Below are 17,655 nucleotides of genomic sequence, written 5' to 3' on the forward strand. Positions count from 1 at the left end.
AACCCCTTTTCATTAGGTCCAAAATAATGGGGATAAATTAACCCCTATCCACACCCATTCGACGCTGCTGACCAGAAAAATACGTACCTACTTAGGAATTAATTGTTGGTGTTTGTAGGGATGACAATATCTAAGCAACATAGGTACCTGAATCGTTTATGACAAATCTCAAATCTGACAACTAAATCAAATTAATGACATTTATTGAAAACGCTGTACACTGCGTGCGTTAATTCACCAGCTTATTTAGGTACAAAAGCTGATTTTGTAGACTGAGATGAATGAGTAATAAATAAAGTGGTGTTCCTCAACGTGTAAATAAATGTAGAGGTAGTGTGTGCAAAATTGTGGAAGAACTGTGTAATAAGAGTATCGTCTTAATTGTGGTTAAATAGCCAAAATAATGTATTGAATAAATTTATTTACACTTTACATATTCGTACTTTCAACTCTAACTGAGAATATCTACTAACTAATGAAAGGTAAACTAGACTACAAAAATTATTTTATAATAAATGTTCTGTGTGCTTTCCGTTGGCATTTAAGCACATTTGAGTACGCCGGTACCAATTTTCATAAACAGAATTCAGCATTTCTGGGTTTTTACGAATCTGGTTCTTGGCGTCTGTTACGCGTTTCTGGAATTGGCCTTTTGTATTTATTTCAACTTCGTATACCAAATCTGTCGTGTGGCTCCAAAAATTAAAATCCAGAGGGGTTAAATGGAGGATCGGGGACGCCATCGTATTGAATTAGTCAGAATTAGTCAGAATTAGTCAGAACCAACCTCACATAAATGCAGATGTAGTTCCACAAAAGTACAACGGGACGGAAGGACTCCTTCAGGAAAATGCTCGCCGTATGGTCGCCCTGCCGGTCTTGAATTACCACGTGTTTCGCCATAGAGTAAATGCAAATCGGCGTATTCTTGTTTTGTAAATTTCATAACTTTTTGGAGGATTCGCAAATTTAAAATTAAACTTGACAAATGTCATAGGTGTTACAGGTACCGTTGCTAAAGAAATTGCAGCCAAGTAACCAGAATTACCTTTTTAAAACCGATTAACTCATTAGCGTACAGCAAATTTTGACCAAATTTTCAATTATTTTTATCTCGAAAACGAAAAGACTTTTATTAGAAACATTTTTTGTGTATGAATTCTACTCATCGTCACCAGTTTTTATATCAACGTCTAAATCTTTATTTTTTTCCGATTTATCTTGCGCGTCATATTTGTATTGAGACGTATCTGCTGAATCTGCTGTGTCTGGATACCAACACAATTGTGATGCTGAAGTATCAGAAACATCTCCTGAAAATTCAATCAGATTTGAAATTAACGTAGCAACACCCACATAATTTGTTTCTTCTATTAATACCTCTTCATAGAATAACCTCACATAGTCAAAATCATTTATCCCATTATTTGATAATTGCATAATTATTTGGATTGTTTTTAATTTTAGATTTGACAAAAATATAAGCGCCTGATAAATGTTTCCACCCACTTATGTTAGTTTCGAGCGTATACTGTTCAAGTTCTTTCACATTGATATTACTTTCTCTTATTTCATTGTAAGTATAACTTTTTGTTGATTCATCGATTACAGGCATTTCATCAATACGCCATAGACTGTCCACAACGTTTTCCATTTATTTAAATAAAAAGAAGTCTTTTAGGAAACCTCAGCCTTCTGCAGATTTTTAATAATTTCCTTTGACTTTTTAGTTAATCGATTCGTTTTGCTCATGAAGACCTTGTGCGATTTTTTTGACTTGTTCTTTTTTATTCCGTCGCCTCGTAAATGTTCATTCATCGATTTTTCTTTCATTTTGTTTAGAATAGGATTTATAATTTCTTCTTTATACGTAGAAAACGGCGGTGATTTTACGTATGTAGACGCTATATTTTTAAGCCCTGAAGTTACACCTTGAATGATATCCTCTTTATTATTTTTCCAAAAAGGTTTTAATATATTACGATATAAAAAGCCTAATGCAGGTATAGCAAATTTTTTATAGATTGAAAAATATTTCCACCTCTAATATCTCTATGATATTTAAGACCAAACTCATATTGTTTCGGAAATAATTGTTTTCTGTGAACGACAAGTACCATTTATTCTACAAGAAAGACGAAGACTTACTGAATATCTAGAACAAAATTTAAGCACTCTCCATTAAAATTTATCAACTGATTTAGCTGATTTGTAACAGAAATGCGAATATTAAATATATAATCCGTACGATTAATTGGTAAATATTTCGGATGCGTCGGTTCAATATTAATTAAAGATCTAGGTGAAATATTTGGAGTAAAAGCGTATATAACATCACTTTTGAGATTATTTTGATAACTAGATGAAACTAGGGAACAGTGAATCAAGATTTGATCAATATCTTTGGTGATATTAACAATTTTTGTTGCATAGTTTATTCCTTCTTTATATATTTTTTTATCAAATCCTAAAAGCTCATATATCTTACCTTGGGAAAAGTCAATAGTCATAGTCTTTGTCGCGTATAATTAGCATAAAACGATTAGTTGCATAATTTACATTAAAATAAAACGGGGGTGTTTCAAACGTTCCAAAATATTCTTGGATATAATTATTTAATTCACATTCATCGTACAGACCGTTTGGTAATTTTAATATTTTCCACTCCGATTAATTTCTATCGTCTTTTTTCATGATTTCGTTATTTTTGAGCTGTACTACTGGATTTTTACCAGACTTGTATTTTATTTCGTTATTTTTATACTCTTCAGTACTGTTATTCCAACTATACCAGAGACTTGCTGTTTTTAAAGCAATTTCACCTTTTAATCCAGATAAATTAATAGGACTTTCAGAATAACTTATTTCAAAATCATTTTCTTTAGATCTAATGTGTATTAGACTCATTTATTCAAATTAAAAAAGCAAGCACACGAATTCAGCCCAGAATCGAAAATATCCTTTTGTGATCTGACTTTTTTATGAGTTTCATTTTAAACAATTTATCAAGTATTTCTACGCATTCATTATATACCTCAATTGAATCATTTCCAGCATTTTTTGACGCAATTAATAGATCAAGACGTTCTACCATTTCATTCGGACCTGAAAAAATACCGCTTCCTGTTTGATGACTGCTACTATGCGAAGCACTAGTCAAAGACGTATCCTTTTCATAGAGAGGAATTTTTCGAATATCTTCTAAAACACTTTTATATTTTTTCAACTGTGAATACACATATTGTAAATTATGAATTTTTTCTTGTTCTTGTGATTTCTTTGCGTTTGTAATGTGTGCATTTAATGATTTTAATTTAGTTGATATTTCGGGTATCGTTGTATCAATTTTTGCATTTCGATTTCTAATGTCTAAGGATAATAAATGTGAAGGTTTTTCAAATTTAAATTGTTTTTCAATAATATCAAAATTTAAATCTTTATTCGGATCTAAACTAATTGAGGTGGACGCTGAAGGTGATTTCGGTAATGGTAATAAATGATCCGATTCGCTTACATCATCTCCTTCCGCATTCTTTGAAACATTTTTGTCTTCGGCCTGCGGAGCCGTAGTCCCTTTCAGGGACGCTTTGCCTCTGGACTGGGCCTGCCAGTCTTCTTCCTCGATTGCTAAAACATTTTTTGGATTCGCTTCGTTCATCATGAGCGAGGCAAATTCAGTAATATTATCAAGTTTGTCAGTTATAGGTTTCTGTAGCTTCTTAATTTCTTCCTTCGTTAAATGTTCTTTAAATTGTTTTAAATGGATTCTGTTTTTTATTATTTGACGATTTTTTAAAATAGCGTCAATTATTTCAGTTTTACTATCAGTGTTAGTCATTTATATTATTATGAAAGACTGAAGTCTGATCCAGCTGCCATCTAGGATCATTTGGATCAATTGTCCGAGGAAATGCTGTAAGAATAGATGGATTGTAGTCACGAGAAAGCATGGGTTGGATTCACCAGCGCAAGAAGTCAATCTTGATGTTCCCAAAAAATCGGGAGTTATACACATAGAATATATCCATATTGAAGAGACGCTAGAAAAAAATCGATACATTCGATTTGGTGATATCCACCGAATTAGCAATCCGGAAACGACCAGCATAATGTTGGAGTTGGAATGCGGTCAAAAGGTCAAACTAATATTTGGAACCGCAAAGGCGAAAGAAGATTTCTATGAAGCAATTACTATCATTAGATAAAATCCTTATCAACGTATATTATTACGTATGATGTCGATATTGAAGTTCTCGAAGGACCGTTTTGGTTTGTTTAAGGTATAAACGTTTGCCAAAGGGCCGTGAATTGAAACGACGTGTTGTTTCGTGAGATGTTTAATGTTATCTGTTCCTTATCTGTTTGTTCTTACAAAAAACTTACTAGCAAAAAAGGAGCTGACCTGCTGGCAGGTAGGGACGATACCGGCTAATAAGGTCGATATGAAAAATTTAACATGAGCTCAACCAAGTTACTAATTTTTTACAAGTGGCCAAAAAGAAAAATATACATAAACTTTGTATGAAAATGAATTTATGAAATTTTTTATGTATAATTCTTTATGTGCGCACTTGTTTTTTTACAGATGAAATTATTTTGTACTGTTTTTTTTTCAGCTCCGATTCTGGAAATTCCGAGTAATCATAAATTTATTTTGTTACTTACTTGATATAATTAATGTGTAAATTATAATACATATATTTTTTTTTAATACACTGTTGAAAACCAAATTTGTTTGGATATATATATATATACATAACAAAAAAACAGGGGCAAAAAAAGCGAATTTTAAGTGTTTTCAAAGAGGAATTTGTTTGGCCGAAATCTTATTCATATGTGTGCTGAAGTGGGCCAATAGAAAAATAGGGCAAAATCTTTGAAAAATGTTAATTTTAAAATATACCTTAAAAACGACGGTGTTTTCACGATTTTTTTCTGCTTTTCTGTTCACCCTTGAAAATCGGGGTGTTCTCACGATTTTTTCTGCTTTTCAGTTTACCCTTGAAATTCGGGGTGTTTTCCTTAAAAAGTAGCTGTGTGCCGAAGGGGCCTTCTTACTACTAAAATGAAAAATAAAACACAACGTTGGATCCATAAATATTTCTTTTCTCATTATTTTTGTTTCGTATTTTTCCGCAAAAATTTCATCCGAGGGAATGCGGCAACTAACAATACACCAAATGGGGGAGGAAAGTTTCATCGAGGAAAAGTCAAGGAAGTCGAAACGTTTTAGTATGTGTTGAATATGCAAAGCTGTTCCTAGCACAAGGTTAACCAGGTCGTTTATCATGTAAAGTCCCTAATGGCTGTAGCGCATTAATGAATGCGCCAATGGGCCTTATCAAAAATTGATAATTGTTGATAAGGTTACTCAAGTCATATTTCTTTGTTAAAAGAAACAATTGCTGTCGGACTTTTTGCTTCTATTTTCGACATTTTCTTCAAAATATTCTATATGATTTGTAAAAAATTTCATCCGAGGGAATGCGGCAACCAACAATACACCAAATGAGGGAGAAAAAAAAATCATCGAGGAAAAGTCAAGGAAGTCGAAAAGTCTCACTACTTAAACTAGATTTTTATAATCCAAAAAAATAAGCTCTATCAAATAATCTAATCGGAATAGCTTCCCATTTGAAAAAATATTAATGACATCATAACACTGACAAATTTGACAATTTTTTTTTCTATATAAGTACGTTAAAAGACGCAGAATTAAAAAAAAACTGTTTGTGTGTTTTTGCATTTTTTTTTGTGCGTTATTTTATCATAACCGTGTATTGTATTCTCAATTTGGTTGTAGGTCGTAAAATTTTATTGCATATTGTGAGCGATTAACGGGCACAATGGTTGGGTTTGAAAAGGTTGAGAAGCGGCGCGTGCCGTTTGCCGTACAATGCAAATATACAAAATGTACAATACAACCCTGCTTAAAATATTACCTGCTAGTGGTAAACTAGGATTTATAAGCCCCGCAAGATCTTTAACTTAAAGTACCATAAAATTTTACGACCTAAAACCAAATTGAAAATACAGTATTTCAAATTTTACGCGCCCTAAGTAATACTTTTTCTACGTAGAATTTACTGATTTTTATGTGAAGCAATCTCTCACTGGACAACTATATTATATTATTACTTCGTCAACAGAAGCTCCCATTCACCCCCATTTAAAAATTTGAAATGACGTCCTACCTTTTTGATAGTGAATTATGAAAGAGGTCATCGTTTTTAGTAGATCTGTGTAAAATAAATTTAGGTTACAGAGGATAATGTTTGCGATATTTGTGTTTAAAATTTTCAAAATTGAATTTTATCGGTATGTGGGAATCAATCAATTACAAAAATCGAGTTACCAGGTTAAAGTAATGAAAGAAAAGAATAAATCACTTAAAGCATAAATGGACAGAAAAACGTTTAATTAAACGATTAACAATAACAAATAACAAAAAAAAACTGCAAGGTTCTTTTTAAAATTTCAAAACATTAGGTTTACATACCACATATTGCCGGAACGTTATAGACGTGGATATCTCACTAACGTACAGTTATCAATAATGTTTTAAGCGATCTTGAGTTTGACAATCCACATCTAAAACTTTTTACTATAGTACACATTGCATTGATGTTACATTGACCGATGATAATAAAACCTGGTTAAACTAGGTCAACTGATTTTTGTAATCGACAGAAGTATTCACTTTTTAAAATTCAAACTCAAATATGTATCTCAAAAACGTTTCGTTGTCAACTATCACACTTTTTTACACAAATGAACTAAAAAAATTGTCCTCTTCTATTACATATACATAGATAAAAGTGCAGTAAATTTAAAAGTAAAAATGGCTAAGCAGCGGCAGACGTATTATAAAGGGTTATTATAAATGATTATGACATCGTAGTAGGCTAAGCGATCAATTTTAGGTGTGCCGCTTTATATTCATAATTCCTACATGACAGTTGACAGACTTCTGGCGGTAAAAACTACCGGCAGTTCCGAGGCTAGTGACACATCCAAAATTTTTGTGGTTTTCTACGCCAGCTATAATCATTTACAATAATCCTATACTAAGTTATGTCCGCCCAAGAGTACCTCATCCTAAAATTTCAAATTTACTGTCTTAAAGACGGCCTTAATATCTAGGATTGATCGTATCGTTAACTAAAAAATGTCCTACATTTTTTCTTTCTTTGTGCAAAAACCAATGACGTCATTTAAATAAATTGTGCGTCAAAGGATGGCAACTTTTAAAATAAAGTCGACGTGTCCAAGCGATTTTCTTAAAAACATCACATAACACTGTTATGAATTTTGTTCCAAACTTTATGGTCACACTGTATATTAATACGTGAAGGAAAAACTTTGTAGGTACCCCTTTTTAAGCAAATTGCGCGCACGGAGGAGTGTAAGATTTGGCATAGTTAAAGTTTATGTGGAGAAGGAGTGCAGAAAAATAAAAATTTATGTATAATATACAGGTGTCCCAAAAAAAAAGACGAGTCCATAGCTCCCTTATTTATGGGAGCATTTTAATTACCTTTACACCAAATTAAATGGTTGTGAATAGGCTACAAAACGGTCTTCTAAATTCACGTAAAGCCCCAAGGGCTTCAAGGCTAAACAGTCAAAAAAAAATGTTTCAAATGCGAACACATACTTTTTTAGTAATTCTGATAGATATTTTTATTCCGAAAACAACAATGTATGACATGTGTAACCTCAGATAAGAAAAAAAATTAAAAAATAACACTACATTTTGAAACAAATGACGGGTTCGTATTTTTCAAATAACTCAAAAATTAATGCATAATACGTATTTGTAAACGCTCCGAACTGACGTAATAGAACAAAATTTAAAAAAATATATATGCAATGATTATAGGGGTACCTATACTCTTTGATAAAAAAACCTCAATAACGTTCAAACCTAAAAATTTAATGAATAACCGTCGAATTTCGACCGCTGGACGACCTTTAGTTCGAATAACTCAACTAAAGTCCATTTTTTAATTATAGTCCGATGTATCAATTAAAAAGTAGAACAACTGTTATACATATTGCTATCTCTTTTCAACATAATGTAATAGTAGCTATTGAATTCTTGTACGTATTGTATTAAGCGCGTCACACTATGCATTTCGCTTTAGGATGTGCGATTAGAGGAAGACGCGAGTTGTACGTTTATTACATTAGCGACGTCAAATTTTTAGGTTACGTTTTAACCACATTATTTGTGATAATTTTGTTTAATGTTGCTGGAAATGTCCGACGTATGATGCTAACGAAAAGCTACGCAGCAAGTGAACAGATTCATTTGCAGAACTTGTATGTAATTGCAAAAATAATATTGGAATTACCCGGAAACTTACAAGACTGGAAGTTAACAGGTAAGGGGTAAACTAATTCATAGTGTTGCCGAAACAAAATCTAGGAAGAAAGAAAGATATTCTAAACGTGGTTGTTTAGTGCTGTTTTCAACAATTTTTAATACAGTAAAAGCTCCCATGAGCGGACACCGTCGGTCGCCAATTTTTTGTCCGTTCAACAGAGATGTCCGCTCAAAAGAAATACATCTGGTTCAAAGGAAAAAAATTATGTAGGCTATAATATTAAGTAATAGTATATTATTCAATTCAATGAGCGGATAATGATCACTATTACTCGTGAGGATGATTTTGTGCACGAGCCGCAGCCGAGTGGCGTAATTTATCCGAGCAAGTAATATCCATTATCCGCGAGTAGAATACACATTTTCTACGACTATGAAGAGAAATTGATAAATAAGTTTCATTATTAGATAAACTGAAACTGACATTTTAAAATTATTACTTTGTATACTTGATACAATTGCATTAAATTTTGCGAGTTGTCTTCATAAACTAGTTTATGTTCAAACCTTCTGTCTTAGAAACTTCTTTTTTGGTTGACATTCGTTTTCGATTGCCATTTCGCTGTAAACTCTTCTCTCTTCTATACATATAATGACAGTTGCTTAAATTTTTCAATGTCTGTTTTTCGAATTCATTTTAACTTTACCCACTACATATGTATTGCGCAAGTTATCACGAGAGCAAATCATACACTAATAAGAGTAACTCAAAAAAATTTGATGCATGTAAAACGAGGCGACTAGCTCTGGCTGATGGCGATTGACTGGAGCCGCGTCCGCCTAAGGGAGCTTTATTTTCAAAGAGGGGGGAAAAATTGCTGTCCGTGTCCGTTCAACAGAGTGTCCTTTCAATAGAGATGACTTTCTTAACAAACTTATACGAATTAAAACGGTGCCCAAAGAACTGTCCGTTCGATAGAGCTGTCCGTTCATAGGAGCTGTCCGTTAAGGGAGCTTTTACTGTATATCTGACCTATTAGTTGACAAAAGAGTTCTGAAGGGAGCGGTTTTTTGAAAGACAAAATTAAAACGGAGGAATGAATTTGCAGAAAAACCAAGAAAGCACGAAAGAACACAACTCGAAATCTCTAAAACTGAAATTTGTAATGATATCTGTCTCATGTTGCCTAAATAAATTTTCAAATATTGGTAGAACCATGCACTGCTGTCAAATGTCGAAAGCAAACGCAGGTCATGTCGACTTCTTGATTCGGACTAAGCTCGGACTATAATAAAAAAAAGGACTATGTCTTAGTTACTTATAATACGTTAGTACTCATAATAATACATTAGTTACGCATTCATAATAAGTACGTTAGATACAGTGTGGAATAAAATGATTTTCATCTAGTTACCTTTGCATTACCCTTGTAAAAATACGAAATGCCGCTCTACAAAAAAACGAAGGCCTAACGAGCACTTACCTGCAACAACAATTTGTTATGACTTATGGTCATCGACTAAGCCAAGATACGGTCAGAAGAAGACTTGCTGAAGTTGATCTTCGACCCTATCAAGTCGTTAAAGGTCCTTTGTTAACGAGGGAGCACCGAAGAGAACGCTTAAGGTTTTCACAGGAACATCTTAATTGGAACGATGCTGATTGATTGGGGTAGAGTAATGTTCAGTGACGAGTCAAAATTTTCTTTATATAGTGATGACCGTCGTAGAGACCATTTCATCTAAGAAGTACATAATGCGCACGAACGCGTTGTCGTCAGATGAGTCCATGTTCAAATTTTTAGGGGAGGTTTGAGTCCAGCGGAGTACAGACCTATCAACCACGTGGAATTCATGCGCTCGTTGTTATTTCTAACTTAACCCCGTTAGCGTTCAAAAAGTGTTTTGTTTTTGTTATTCCTTTCGCTGTGTATCGTTCTATGGTATTCATTGTTCAATTATTGATTTGTTAGAATTTCAATCATATAAATTAATTGAACTATAGTGACTCCTCAGCTAATCAAATGTTTCTACGGCACTGATCATCAGCTGACTAGCGTCGTGCGGTCAGATTTCGATGAGTCATCATGTACTTCTTAGACGAAATGGTCTCTAGAAGAGTATATCGACGCCCTGGCGAAAGATGCAGCCAGGCGTGCATAGTTGGAACTGTGGCTCTGTCATCGTATGGGCAGGCATCACTTCGCAAGCAAAAACAGAGTTGGTACACATTAATAGTGGTCGACTAACAGCACATCGGTACATCACAGAGGTGTTAGAGCCTCATGTTGTACCATTTGTCCCATATATTGGGGATAATTTCATTTATATGCAAGATAATTGTGAACCAGTATTTTGACCAAGTGGGAATTGTTCGTAATAACTGGCCAGCACGAAGCCCCGACCTCAATCCTATTGAGCATCTGTGGGACGGAAGATTAGAAACTTGCAACAGCCTCCAGCAACCTTTCCAGAGCTAACACTCAAATTAACGCAAGTGTGGGAAGAAGTTGAGCAGGAATAAGTCAGAAATGTGGTTGACAGTATGCCACGAAGAATGCAAGCTGTTATTAATGCTCGAGGGGGCAATACATCTTATTAACGCTAACTGTATGATTGTTACATCTTACTTTGCAGATCAGAAGAATCATAAGTTTTTGTATACCTGTTATTTTTTCCAGTTTTTTGTTCTTGAATTGACAAATTTGTTTTAATAAGTATCCATTAGGGGACCAATTCAGAAAAAAAAATTAAATCTATTTTTTTAAACGAAATTTCGAGTTTTCCGGCGCAGTGTAGTTCGGCACATAAAAAACAAGGTAAAGTGGTGCAGAAATATTTACATGTCCAAAAATTCCAAAGCAAACTAGCTGAAAATCATTTTGTTCCATACTGTACAATGACACGATAAAGCTTCAATTATAACTCGAATTATTAGCGATTTGAACCCTCTCGGACGTTGCCATGACGATGACTCGGCTAGCGCCTCGTCACCTCGCAACGTCCTCGATATTATAAATCGCATAATATTCTTGATATTTTTACACAAAGAGAAACACAGATTCGATGATATGTATATTATGTCAATGTTAATTAATTTTCGACAAAACAATAAACAGTTGTATAATCGTCACAGTAACGATAAATACTACTCGTGGAGAAAAGTCAAATCTCGTCATCTCATTGGTATCCCTGGAGAGAGAGAGAGTTCAATTTTCTCCACAATTGAAGACTGAACAACAGTTTTCATCAGAAATGTACAAATTCTTAAGTATGGTTAGAATATAGTTGTTTTTATATTAAGTGCGTGAGGTAAGTGTTTTTTGTGTATGAAAAGGTATGCCAAGACGCAAGTCGAAATGCACAAAAAACATCTTCACGCACGAAATATAAACAATATTTTTTCTATAATTGCTTTCAGAACTAAATTTTAAAATTGAAATTTCTGTAGGAAATCTGAAGTATCAACGCAGTGACCATGTTGCTGTGTAACTAATAAAAAACAGTGTGTGAAGTGAAAAACAGAAAAGCATATGTGTGTAAAATGGCATTTCACACACTGTTGTGTATGGTTTCTATAGTTTCAATTTTACAACAGTGTAAAAAAAATTGTATGTAAGAAAATGACCCACTTCACGCATAGATAACTGTGCGTAAATATCAATTTTTTGAAGTAATTATAGAAAAAAGCTAGTGCGTAACTATAATCTAAAAACAATATTTTAAAAAATGATAAAAACTCACGGTTCTTATTATTTTCATTTAAGTTCAATCACAAACTCCTAGTCAGTACTTCTCAGGAACCTATTTCTTAAATGGAAATAGTAAATTTTCAACACCTTGACTTTACTTAAACTTAAATATACCTTTTAAATGTGTGCAGTAATAAATACATAGTTACCTACCTTATTTAAATACATATATTTGTCTATAAAAAGGTATTACACCTTACTTCTTATCATACCGTGATAATAGTTAATGGTTCGCCACGTTGGATTGTGGATATCGCCAATGTGAAAATTGTGGCAGACAACTTAAAATTCAAAAGAATATGTAGCGCACCATATTTCAGTCATTATTGAAGTGAAATAGCTATTCACAATCGAGTGTGGGAAATTACATTTTGCAGCGCGAAGTTTAATTTGAAGCACGACGCCCAGCGGAGTGTTTCATGAACTGAGCGCCACACAATTTTTTAATTTAAAATGTTAAAAACAATTACTACTTTTCGAATTTTAATGGAACGCACCCAAGAATTGTCAAATGTAATGTGGGAAAAATTCACCGTCGCACAGTCGCTGTAAAAACAGAATTTCATGTGACGTGAACAGTGCGTATTTGCAAAGTTTCCATCACAGGAGGCCAAAAACTTCTTTAGGCGCATCATCCAGGCAGTGAATTAGATTCATATGTAAGGCTCAAATCGTTACGTTCGAATCGTCAGGCTCAGGCCGTCATGCGTCAGGCTCATTCGAGTGTGTTCGAGTTTAGCCGAGCGAGCGAGCTGGTATTTAGTAATTCTCAATCATATGGCTTTTCAAAAAATCATCTATTGGAGAAATTTATGTAGTAAAATGTGAAGCGGAAAATTGAAAAATTGAAAATGACCTAATCAAAGCGTAAATAAAACCATCGAATTCATCCAAGAAAATTTGCTCATTATTATACTCTAAGGCCCGGTATTTCAGTCGTGGGTTAAACCAAATAAAAATGGTTAACTATTAAATTACCTGGTTAGGGGTATTTCGGTGTCGGGTTGGTTCTAATCAAGGTTAAATTTAACTGGAAAGTTAACCCAGGGGATAGGGGTGGGTTAACCTGCTTTTTCTCGGTTAGACATGCGCATTACTCGTGCCAAAAGTGCGGTGCAGCATTATTTATTTTTCTGTTTTGGCAAGTTTAATATTAGCACTTATAACGGCTATTTCGCATTTTGAAGGGGCGCCAAATGAAAGTTTGAAAATGGGCAGTCGTCGAAGATCCAAAAATTAGAGTTTGATATAAGCATTGTATTTACATTAAAATGTTAATTGTGAAATTCAATTTAATTTGATCTTACAATAGGTATTATTTATTTTTACTTGAATAGATATTTTTTATTATAATTTACAGTATTGTAAAAGAATTATTTTTTGTTAGTAAAAGATTATTTTATTTAATAATATGCCCTTGTGTTTCATTAATTTTTATATAAATTCTGATTTTTCCCGAATTAAAAAGAGCTAGAAGATATTTGTTTTATTGTTACATTAATATGTATAATTATTTTCTTGTTTTTTAATATACATATCTGATCTGTTATAAAATTCCATTATAAAAAAATAGGTATGTATTTTTGAATAAAAACACCTCACTCTTTAACCAAAACAACTCTACACGTGGGTTAAATACTGTCACAGCTGACAGCAAACGGCAGCATTCTACACCTGTCCGTTACGACTGGCTACGAGCTTTTCGAATATGTCTGCCGAAAGCACTGCCAACATTAAGAAAAAGTTGGTTAAATACTTTAACCCATAACTAAGCACTGAAATACGCATACAAGGTTAATAATTGGGTTAAAATTTAACCGCGTTTTGCAAACCCAAAAGTTAACCCTGCACTGAAATACTGGGCCTAAATATTATATTCTAAATGATTGTAGTTGAAGTAGGCGTGAAAACTGAATGTAAAATTTATGGTTACCAGTCCACATAAAAAACCATCAAAATGATGTGAATAAGTGAGTACACACCGTTCACACACGGGAGTTAAATTGGGTGCAAAACAACTCAATATTTCTGGATTCAATCGTTAATTTAACAAAAATAAATAAAAATCTCATCGCCGCACTTTTCACCTAAAAAATGACAGTGACAGCGATAAAACTGACAGTTCACATGAAATCGGCAAAAATGTAATAACATGGACATGGCCTACTTCGACTACAATCAGTTAGAATAACCCTGTATAATATACAGGAGTCCCAGAGTTGCGAAAAAGCTCCATAACTTGTTTGTTATTAAAGATATCAACTTTTACTTTTTTCTAGATGATAGCTATGCTTCTACTGCACATTCCGAAAATATTGCGGTATATATACAGTGTGTCTCAATATTATAAAAACACTAAAGTTATGTTTTTTTAAACGGAACCTACCCAGTTTGATTTTATTTTTGAATTCTATGCTAAATTGTGAATCAAATTTATAGGGGTCGTTTTTACTTATCTGCCATCCTTTTTGATCAGTGGCGCTTTTTTTACCAGAATTTCGAATTGCAGGAGTCCCTTCGAAAATTCGTATCTTCCAAATCGTAGCACATAAATTAAAATGATTGAAGCTGTTTGATTTCTGAATGTTTGCTGCATCTGCTGAGTGTTTACTCAACAACCTGCTAAATGCCGGGTGCCATTTGAAAAAAAATAGATTTTGACATTTTTTGTTCGTTATATTTAAAAAATCGCAATAGGCATATGCGACTAGCACGTTGTCTAAATGCACAAAAAGCCATATGTAACAAATATAAGTTGATAAAAACGCCTATATTATTTCTTTTTACCAGTTAGTTGCGTTCCTTATATTGCCATCAATTTGTTCCAACAACATAATTACAGATTCTTTGAAAAGTCGGTATCTGTTATTAAATTCCTGATCGTCCCAATAATGAAAATGATCTTTTCTGGTCCGATCCAAATTGACCACAAAATTTATAACATCTTCATCATCAAATTCGCTTGATGATAAAACATTGTTCATTTCCCATTACTAAAACAACTCTACATACTGTGAAGTACTGTCCGCTACGATTGCCTACGATTTTTACAAATATGTCTCCGGAAAGCACTACCAACATTAAGAAAACATTGGTTAGATACTTTAACACGTAACTAAGCACTGAAATACGCATACAAGCAGGGCGGTCTAAAGTTACAGGCCAGGACACTGGCTACGTTGCCACATTCTCTGGTAGGCCATTCCATGACCTACGATGTTCCTAAAATTTTAAAACCAATTCGACATTTAAAATAAATTTTGTCCTTAGTCAAATTCGTCAAACTGAATTAAAAGCACCTTTTAAGTGTTGCGTACCAAATTGCAACTCAAATTATGCGTCTTCTTCTTCAAATTACGTAGGTATAATTTAAGTTTCCATCAAATGAGGAAACGAACCCAATTTGGAAAGAGATTTTAAAAATCGAAAAGTGAAGAAATCGCAAAAGCAGCCATGCTTGTGCTAAATATTTCAGGGGAACGGATATAAATGGGGACAAAATGAAACGACTTCTACCAAACGCTAGTTATTGGCACAACTTCTAATTACGAAGAAATTACATTTTGGGAAGAAATAATCAAAATTAGTAATGACCACACAATCACTGGGGAAAATCTTTTGGCTTTAAAAAGGAATATTGAAATGAGACTGGGAAGCAAGTTACAAGAAATGGGGTGGGATTTAGGCAATGGGGAGAACAAAATTGTTATACATATTTAAGTTGGAAATGCCCATCTCGCGTTAGTTTATAATCAAACAGTTTCAATAGCCCAGAACACAGCAGAACATCTGAAATATTATCAGTAATGAGCACCGTTATTTTTCTGTCCCCAATGTGGATTTAAACTGGATATTACAATGCGATAATGCATTTTTGAACTGTCGCAAAATTAGATCACTCATATTTGACAAATACAAATTCAATGACAGCTTTAGTGGATTTCGAATTTTTTCACCAAATGTTGGTGAAGCAATGTTGCCAGACTGTGGTAGGCCATTCCATAGCACACTGTCTTTGGTCAGTGTCATGGCCTGGTAAATGAAGATTGCCTTGATACAAGATTAAAAATTGAGTTAAAATTTAACCGCGGTTAGTAAACCTAAGAGTTAGCTCTGCACTGAAATACTGGACTTGAGAGAAGTCGAGTGTTTTCAGAGGATGTGGGGTATAAGTACTATACCACAGAACACTTACTCTATTTATACGTACTATACTATACTATACTTTGTTTCTTCCGGCAAGGCCCAGTACAACTTACATCGCTAAAATTTTGAAAATTCGCAGGTTTGCAGGGGAGAAGTTAGGCAATCGAAAATAGTTATTTTTATATTAAGTGCGTGAAGAGAGTGTTTTTTGTGCATGAAAAGGTCTTTTACGCCGAGACGAAGGTCGAGGCAGTATAAGCCTTTGAATGCACAAAAACATCTTCACGCACGAAATATAAACAATATTTTTTCTATAATTGATTCAAAAAATTGAAATTAAAAATTCAAATTTTTGAAGGAACTCTGAAGTTTCAATGCAGTGACCATGTTGCTAGGTAACTAATAAGATACAGTGCGTGAAGTGAAACACAGAAATAGTCGTGTGCGTGAAATCGCATTTCACACACTGTTTTGTATGGTTTCTATGGTTTCGATCTTACTAACAATGCAAAAAGAAATACACGTTAGAAAATGACCCACCTCAGGCACCGATAACTATGCGTGAATTTCAATTTTTTGAATCAATAATAGAAAAAACACATTTGTATAACTGGTTGTTGGATTTCCCCAGAAACTTACCTATATTTTGGGATATTTAAAAAGAGCTAAGCTAACTTTTCTGAACAAATTTTGTTTCCGTTAAAAAATTATAAGCAAATTTGTAAAAAAAGTATAAAAAATTCACAATCGTCACGATTTAAAGATGGCAAATTTTTTTTTTTACAAAATTTGTTCAGAAAAATTAGCTCTTTTTAAATATGCCAAAATATAGGTATAGTCCAATTTTTACCCTTTTGAGGTGACGTCACGATTTCCTTCCTCGCTTTCTCTTTATTGAAACGAGAGAAACAGCAAAAAAACAAAAAAAAGGCACGTTTATTTATTGATGGTCACTTTGAGGTTATTTTATGCTCCTGTCAATTTGACAATTTTTAATTTCTTTCACTTATTACATTGATTACAAACATAACCTTTCGAACCAATTGTCAACAAATGTGACACATTTATTATTATTATATGAAAAATGTTGTTACACAGTCTAGGACTGGTTTACAAATCTATGAGGGGCGTGATGACCAACTCAATAGACCGGGACCAATGGCTTAACGTGACTTCCGAATCACGAGATAGAATATAGCCCTTTTCTTTCCACCCTGGGTCGGAATCGAACGCGTGACCCTCGCGTCTCTGAGCCGAAACGGACTCCTTTAGGCTATATTCTACCTAACTCCTATCCCACCTCCACCCGGCGGCACGGCAATTTTGCCGGAGTACATACACTATTACGGATAATACTATCAAGTAATAGTGCAGTGCTTATCAACATTATTACCGGCGTCTCGCCTCCGCATTTTGACTTTTTTGTGT

The 17,655-nt window shown here is 33.7% G+C and overlaps 1 protein-coding gene across 2 annotated transcripts in view; it reads right to left on the reverse strand.

The window, feature by feature from the left end:
* The window catches only part of LOC138136682 (ATP-binding cassette sub-family C member 4-like), a 29,015-nt gene extending 16,830 nt beyond the window's left edge, over window positions 1–12,185 (reverse strand). The window contains exon 1 of one of the 2 annotated variants that reach the window (XM_069055951.1): window positions 12,074–12,185. The gene's annotated coding sequence lies outside the window, so the exon portion shown is untranslated. Of the gene's footprint in view, window positions 1–6,499; window positions 6,670–12,073 lie in introns of those variants that run through there. The other variant, XM_069055952.1, reaches the window with a different exon arrangement.
* Between the last annotated feature and the right edge of the window lie 5,470 nt (window positions 12,186–17,655).

This window comes from Tenebrio molitor, chromosome 8, assembly GCF_963966145.1.
Source record: "Tenebrio molitor chromosome 8, icTenMoli1.1, whole genome shotgun sequence".
Taxonomy (NCBI): domain Eukaryota; kingdom Metazoa; phylum Arthropoda; class Insecta; order Coleoptera; family Tenebrionidae; genus Tenebrio; species Tenebrio molitor.